The sequence below is a fragment of the Macadamia integrifolia genome, chromosome 12, assembly GCF_013358625.1.
Source record: "Macadamia integrifolia cultivar HAES 741 chromosome 12, SCU_Mint_v3, whole genome shotgun sequence".
Classification (NCBI taxonomy): Eukaryota; Viridiplantae; Streptophyta; class Magnoliopsida; order Proteales; family Proteaceae; genus Macadamia; species Macadamia integrifolia.
In genome coordinates this window covers 3,878,481-3,887,124 of record NC_056568.1, presented here as the reverse complement: position 1 = coordinate 3,887,124, position 8,644 = coordinate 3,878,481, and positions in this window count along the sequence as shown.

Sequence of the window (8,644 nt, the reverse complement as noted above, 5' to 3'; positions counted from 1 at the left end):
TAGGGTTTTCCCCCTTCTTCCCCTCGTCCTTCTCGGGTTTTCCTTCTTCCCTCTTCGAGTCCCACTCGAATACGTCCATCCTTCTGGGGGGGAATATTCCTTTCATGCAGACGACATAATCCCGCGTGATTTTGCGAGCGTGCCTCGATGATTGAACGTGCTGGAGCGTGAGTGGTTTCTTGGAACCTTCGTCTGGCGGAGGACACGTGTCTTAGAGGCGACATGTGTCATTGCCCCCACCGAGAGGTCAATTTGGCTATATCAACTTTGTTCACACCTGCTTGCAACGGTGCTTCCTTCTAAGAGACATGCTTTGGCCTAGTTGAATTACCTGCTTCACGTTTCTAGCTTTCACACTTTGGTTTGTTAACTTACCAGGAAAAAAAAAATCTGCTTATTGGGTCCATAGAATACCGTGTTCTACCCACCCAGGGAAGTAAGATTCCAATTGTTGATTGAAATGTCAAATGCTCCACTATAAGGGGTCGTTGGGTAGTGAATGGAAGAGATTCGTGATTAATTTGTGGTTGATAGTAAGTTGTTGAACTCTCAGTGCACACTGTACCGAAAAGGACTCGAAAAAATTCAATTCCATAAATAAGCCTACAAGAAACCTAAGATTATATCAACTTATGTCAATTTATTTTTTATGTCGATATGAGATCAAGTCGTCAAAATCATCTATAATAAAGCAGTAAGGTGGTGCATACTATTAGATGTTCATTGCACCTCATTGCTCATTGCAGATAATTTGGACTTGGGATCAGGGCTTCATATGATTGATATGGAATTGTAATATATCACTACGCTTTCAAACCCAATGTTCATGGAGGTTCACTCTGGATCATGTAGTTCTTTCTAAGCAATTCTCACTCGTGCATTAAATCACCCATTCTACTTGTAGGTTGGAAGGATTAGTTGAAGAACTCAAACTTATAAACCGGCTTACATGGTGAGGGAACTTAAGACCGTATCAACCCACATAAATTTTTTTTTGAAACTGATCTAAGATTAGCCACCCATATGACTAATATGGAATCGTAACACAAAATCAACCAAAATCTAGCTTAATCCTAGAAACTCAGTGTGGATTGATCAATCTAGATTGGGATCAGTCTTAGCCAATTTCAATCCTTCCAAAGGTAGCACAGTGCGTACAATAGAAGGAAGAGAGAATGAGTGGAAGGACAGAAGAATAGAGAACGAAAAAGCGAATTCGAAATTGGCCGCGTTAGCGACATTTCCTTGCTTTTTTGTTAGAAAGAGATTCTCTTCACCTAAGGGCCATAATTCTCTTCCCCACTTTCATTATGCAAAGTCCCACCATGACTTTAAAGTATCAACTAAACATAATAAAGATAGAAAATCTCTTCACCATAAGGAAGATTTGCCATTTTGATTTGACATGGAAAATAATGTCTCGATCAATCACCAATTATGGTATCAACGAATCATAATAAAGATAGAAAATCTCTTCACAGAGGGGAAGATTGGCCGTTTTGATTTGACATGGAAAATAACGTCTCTATCAATCACCAATTATGTACTAATCACATTATTAACTCGTGGAAAATGGTGATATGAAATTGACAGAAGGTTTTTTTTTTTTTTTTGGTTGGAGAGACTCTAACCATTGAGATGTCATTATTCTGTCTATATTTATTGTTTGAAGTCTAAAATATTCTTGGCATTAGTACAATTCAACCACTAGAATTCATGAATTAAGAGATTTTTTCCTCACCATGGGTGAAGAAGAACTCGAGCTTACGATGCACTAGCATTGCACATATATTGATACGAAAAATGTATTTGATCGGGTTGACTAGATAAACGTATTTGGTCAACCCACAAATCTATCACATGGTATATTTAATGGCCTCAAATTTTATGAAAAGAGCCTAATCAAAGTTTGACAAAAGAAAAAAAAGATTTTGAAAATCTAGGATTATGGATTATTTTAAGGATTTTAATTTTCCATTAAGAAAACCTTTTCTTTATTGACTTTTGACTTCAACAGAGTGGAAGGGCTTGTTAGTTTAAAAAATTGGATTCCGATTTTAGGTTTTTGGGGCTGGATTGTTGGGTATTCAGATCTGAAAGCTGATTCTAGGGTTTTGGGGCTGATTCCAATCCAGAATTTGTATGGATTGATTAGACCATGGTTTTTAGAATTGAGAATGATGAGATCATTGAATCATCCAATCTTGATCAAATGGCCATGACCAATCAAATATTACAATTCGGTATCAGTCATATGACGGGGGGATGATCTCGCATATTGATTTCCTTCACATATTAGGTTGGTCTATGAATTTTTTTTTTTTTTTTTTTTTGACCTAAATATTATGTGGAATCAAGGGAAGCCCTTACAATTATGAAGAGGAAAATGATTAAAAAAAAAAACCTACCTTGCCCCAACCTAAGAGAGACAATTCACTCAATCACGGTCTATGAGGTTGATTTCTCCCAAGATTCATATAAATAATATCAAAAAAACCGATTCTCAATCCTAATCAGGGATTTAGTTATTGATATTGATATCGATACCAATACGATATTTATCAGATCAAATTGAATCAATGAATTTTGTCTTTACTTTTCACACAATATATATATATATATATATATATATATTATCCTTAATCTAATACTGATATACTGATACCCAATTCAAATTAGTCAAATACTGATATTAGTTTTGGCCAATAACAATACAATATGATCGATACAACCAATTCAATATCAATACATAAAACCATGATAGCAACACTAAGATCGAGTGTGAAAATTAAACTGCTAAAAAAAAATGATTATCTACCGCCAGGCTGTGATTCTTCTCCATTTTCAAAAAAATTCAGTTTTTCGAAACCTTGGATTTTGATCCCAATTCCGAGTTTTTTGAAAATGTGTGATTATAATCTGTGCCGTTCATGGGACTGACTGACAATAAACATGGTCAGAGAATATTTCGGCGCAAACGATGTGTTATTTTAATCTGTGCCGTTCGTGGGACTGAAAACAACAAGCTCGAAAATCTTTCGCCGTACTTGGTTTGCCTATGTATAGTGATTTTAAATAGTGCAACAATATGGGCCTACCATTTTCACAAAATTTTTCTTATTTACTCTTTAAGTATGATTATATTTGATCAATACTAGCTTATCCTAGTGATGTCAGCTTTAGTCTAAAAAATTGGCACTCAAAGGAGGAGGTTGTTGGATTGAACCATATTGTACACTTGTATAAATGGGAGAGTATTTATAGGAATAGATAGCCATTGGGCCTACTAGTGTCTAATAAGCTGGTCGGATAGGTATTCATTATTCTCCTTGCCTAGGCCTAGGGGTGTCAATACTTAAATCGAACCGGTAAAATCGCCCCAGATCGAGCTGATTGAACCCAGACCAAATCGAATCGAAGCCTTATTGGGCCAATTTCAGTTTGGCATATTGTAGCCCCCTTAACAAACCAAACTGCACCAGAAACCAATTGAACCTGAAACCAAACTGAAATCGATTAAAAAATCAGACCGAAACCGAAAACAGCCCAAAATCACCAAAAAAATCAAAATTTGTATAGTTTTGTATGAAAAATCAGACCCAAATCAATCAAAAAATTGAAACCAACCCGATTACAAATCAATACAAGAAACCGAAGTAAAACTGAAACCGAAATATCCTTATTGGTTCGGTTTTGATTTCACCATTCCCACATCGAAATCGATTTAACTTAGACCAAAACTGGGCCAAACCGAACCATTGACACCCCTACCTAGGCCCCATCAGGAGGTGGTGGTTGGACCGTAGTTTAAGTTTACTACTCTGTCCATCGGTTGGTTAGGTTCAATTTTAATTGGGTTTAGCCAATTTTTAGGTCTGGCTGATTCAAATCAAAGGCAGCCCAGTAAGAAGAGAGTCAATTTTGATCCAATTTTATTCGAATTTTTCAATTTCTTTTTATCATGTTTTTTTTAGGCTCTCAGACTGCTTGGAACTCCTACCCAGACATAAAAAGTGAAAAATAACAGTTTCACCACTTGTTTAACGGAAAATCTCATCCTTATTAGATGGCTCTTAAGTATCCTCTCATTTGACCCATGTTGATGTAGGGACCACACAACCTGACAATAATCATCTTTTGTTTTTTGACTCTGTAACACGGTCAACACTTCAGCCGATAGATTCATACTTATCAGCTGCAGGGTTATCAAGTTCACACAAAAATTGTGTATGCAATTTTTTTTTTTTTTTTCTTTCCAGATAAGAGTGGACCAAATGAGCAAACTGGTTTTGAGTCTTTTGACTGATGCTACGGCAATTTTGGCTTTTGATTAGGACTTTTTCATGTTTACCATTCAATGAGTGGGCCACACCAATCATTTGCTGACCATAGGAGTGTTTTTAAATGTTTCAAAAATCAGAATCACATCAATCGAATTGATTTTGATTCTGGTCTATTTGACATGATCAATTTTTCATTCAAAACCCTAGAATTGGAAAATTTTCAGATTTGTGAATTGGTTCTAGGGTTTTTGGGACCGATTGAATCTTTGATTTTATGTTTTGAACTTTGGTTATGGGTCTCCTTTTATCTCTTAAATTGTTCAATGACATAATATAAGGAATTTTTATGTTTGAACATGTTCGGTTGTTATTATTTAACAATGCAAGCCAATAATAATTTATTGATACTTGCCAAATGCAGATATACATTTGTTCATTAGAGCTTCATTTTCTCTGATTGTCTGCACATATAAAATGATAGGATTTTAATCCCACTAAAAGAAGAAACGTGTTATACCAAAGAGTAAAAATTTATGTTATAATTCTTTTTCACAAACTCAGAAAAATTATTGTTAAAACTTTTAATCGAAGTCAGTGAAACAAATTATAATCTTACAAATTTTCCTTCTTAGATTAGCACATACTTTTTTTTGTTTAATTTAGAGTAAAATCTTATTGTTTTACACTAGTACTAAAAAAACATGTAAAAAAATGACAACTCTTGAGAATAACTTAATGACGAATCATTTTCTAACAATCCTTTTTTCTTTTTTGGTACTGGTTCTTCACTTAAAGAACTTTTAGAAATAAAAGAAGAGTGATTAAAAGAAGATTACAACTTATTAGTTAATCACTTTAATTATTTAAAAAAAAATCACTTTAATTAGAACAAATTGTACCCACATACAAAGAGAGAGAGAGATGTTAACATCATGAAAAAGGGTGGAGAGAGATGCTAGCACTATATAAAAGGATGGTTTTTAGAGTTTATACTTCTACTTGTTGATTAGAGGTATCATTCATAGGAAAAAGGGAGAGGAATTTGTATTATGCAAATTCATATTAGGTTTTCAGTGTTTAAATAAAGTGGAAAATTTTATTGTCTAATAATAAATATCCGATTGCAAATTACAAACAAGTGAGATTCTGTTAACAGTCAGATTCGATAGGACTAGTTGGCCTTTTTCTAATCATTTTTTTTTTTTAATTGGACAGACTGTCTCTCTTGTCACAAACTCAAAAAGTGATTCGGTGAGGGTTTGTTCAACAACTAAAATAAAAGTTTATAAAACAGTTAAAAAGTTTTACTCAACCCAAGAGATGAAGGATTTTTTTTTTTTTATTAATCCAGATATCCGGGTCAGCTTACGCGCACTTCGATTAATTTTCAGGGAGACTAACACAATAATCCATCACCACGATCTCTACTTAAATTGTAGATGTACAGATAGGGAGTTGAATTTGGAACCATATGCTCATCTACACAATCCCCAATTCGTCATAACCATCTGGGGCAATTCATAATGTACGAAGTTGATAATGCCCCTCATCGTTCCCCAATGTCTTTACCACTATTCAAGGCCCTTAATCAATGGTTTTTTTTTCCTACCAAAAAAAAAAAAAACTGATATCAGTCACCATCGAAATCAATACTAACATCTGTATGGATCCACTATAACGAACACTTTTGCCCCTAAAGATATTGTTGTAGGTGTTTTTTTCCCTCCCTTTTTCTAACACTATCAGGACAATATTGATCATAGCTGATTCAATCTCTATACTTAAAACTATGCCTACGATGAAGGAATTCTCCTTTAATCATGTGTGAAGAAAAACTCAATCTTATAAATGAACTATAAAGGTTGGAATTTTCCTTCACCTATGTAGAGAGAATCTCACCCGTGGGTATTGATGCCCAAATGATAATCCTAGATGGTGAAGAGGATGATTTCGACAGTTGTGTTTGGGCCTTGGGGGAGTCACATGGCATCTCAGTGATGGGATTCTCTTAATAATTATTATTAACTTAAAAAAAAAAGTAAAAGATCATAAGTTAAATATTTCACTCCGTCAATCAAGGGGGACAAAAATATTTCCATATCTAAAGTTCCAAACCCATTGAATTTTAAATCATAATAATCCAGAATTAAGGTTGACATGTCAGTTTAGCGGTTTGGAGTTTGAAGTTTGGGCCGTTTTCATGGTTGAGATTAAGACTTTATGCAATAATTATTAAAATTGTCTCTTGGAACATTTCAAACCTCAACATGGGGAAGTATAAGTAAAGTTATTAAACGGTTAATTATTAAACTTCAACCTATATGTGGGTTGCTCAATGGTTAAGGTGAATTGAAGATTATGTGGATAAATGCACAATTTCAAGTTTGATTCTTTATCTATGCATCTACGATTTAAGTGAAAAAGTCTCCCCAAGAATTAGGGATGCGTATCAATGTAATGAAACAAACCAATCTGAGAGTGGCATTTGAATTATAATTTGATGAAAGTATAAGGATATTTTTGGCAAAATAAAACAGGGAAGTGATTCTCTGGGTGCTTCTGGATAAATTTTTTTCCCCAAAAGATATATTGATTACATCGAAAATTGATTTTTTATTATGATAAAACATAGACTATTTATTTGATTATTCTTTTTACTAGTGGAGGGATGAGTGGAGACATTCTTTTTTTGTCAGATTCTCACCCTAATTTAAATTTCTTTATAAAAATGAAGAAATGAGTCGAGACATTCTTTTCTTGGCAAGACGCAAGACTCCCACTATAAAATCATTTCGGGAGAGCATTTTTCAAGCAAACGGCTATGAGGAAGTGAGGAAGGGATCAAAATCCTCTGTTTTTTCCATCCATGTTTTTCCTTGTTTTGTTACCTACAGAACGCGACACGTGGACAATAAGGAGACCAATGGTCAAGATTGGGTGATGATTATTACATCCAGTGCGTTGGTCTTAAAGTTGTCCACGTGTCGCGTTCTGCAGGTAGCAAAACAAGGAAAAACAGGGATAAAAAAAACAGAGGATTATTTTCCGTGAGGAAGAGCATGGAGTGAATTTTGTTTTATTTTTTTTATTTTTTATAATAGGGTGGAATAATTTTATAGATGGAACAGCAGCGAAATCATTTCAATTGAGAGAGAGAGAGAGGGGCCGGTGGCAAAGAGGAGCATATTAATAAAGTGATGGTTTCATTCATATAAAGACATAAAAGTCATTTTATGTGGAGAGAGAGAGAGAGAGAGAGAGAGCATGGTATTAGGTATTGCAATCAGATCAGCGACATAGGTCTTTTCATAGCACATAGATATAATCAATAGATACTAGCAAATCAGGATCTGACAATCAAACTACTTTTCGCACTTAAAAAAAAAAAGAAAAAAATCAAACTACTTTCACACTCAGAGAACCTTTTCTTCCCCACCTTCATCCATGAATATCAAAATGAATAGCAAACCAAAATTGCATACATTATGACCTTTATGGCCTCATCAAAACCCACAATGATGGAAGTAATATGCACCGGGTAAGCCCGTTATGTAGATCAAAGTGAATTAGATGAAGCAGGGATTGAGATACCGGTATCAAAGATGGTATTAGTCGATATTGATCCATATCTTTCAGTTTTACCCTCAGCTTTCATTTAAAAAAAAAAAAAAAAATCGACTTCTTCTATGATTTTACAATTCGATACCCAATTTAGGATTGACAAAGTTCCAATATATTTTACCAATTCAATATCAATACTCGAACCAAGATTGACCAAGTATCGATATATACCATGGAGACGTGGATCTTCTCCTAGTCGTGCTTAGGAGTGAAAGTCTGACCCTGACAACCCAAACTTGCCCCCGCTTGCCTTGAGCCTAAATAGGGTTCGGGCCAAGTTTTTTGTCCCTGTGAATGAGTAATTAGCATTGAAAAAACTCAATCCTAGATCTAGGTTGGCTTGGGATTGGGTTGAAGCTTCAACCCAGCCCAACCTGAAATTTATAATATAATTTAGGGCTCCTATTGGTATTTCATTTTCTATAATTTTTTTTAATGTATTAGATATGAATGGTAAAAACAGGTCAATCAAGATTAATCCAATCATTATAGAAAGCCAAGGCCAACCCAACTTAGTCCGGCCCAACCCAACTCGATCATAAAAGGGGTCAATTAGGGCTGAGTTGGATTGGTATAAACTCGATAGAGTTGGGTTAGGCTTGGGTTAAATTTTGAGGATCTAGGGCCGGTTTAAGGTTTTAAGAAACCCAGCCTAAATCGGCCCAATTTCACTCCTAGCCGGTGGGTTCTCATTACCTTTATCTAGGGGTGTCAATTCCTAAACCGAACCGGTAAAACCG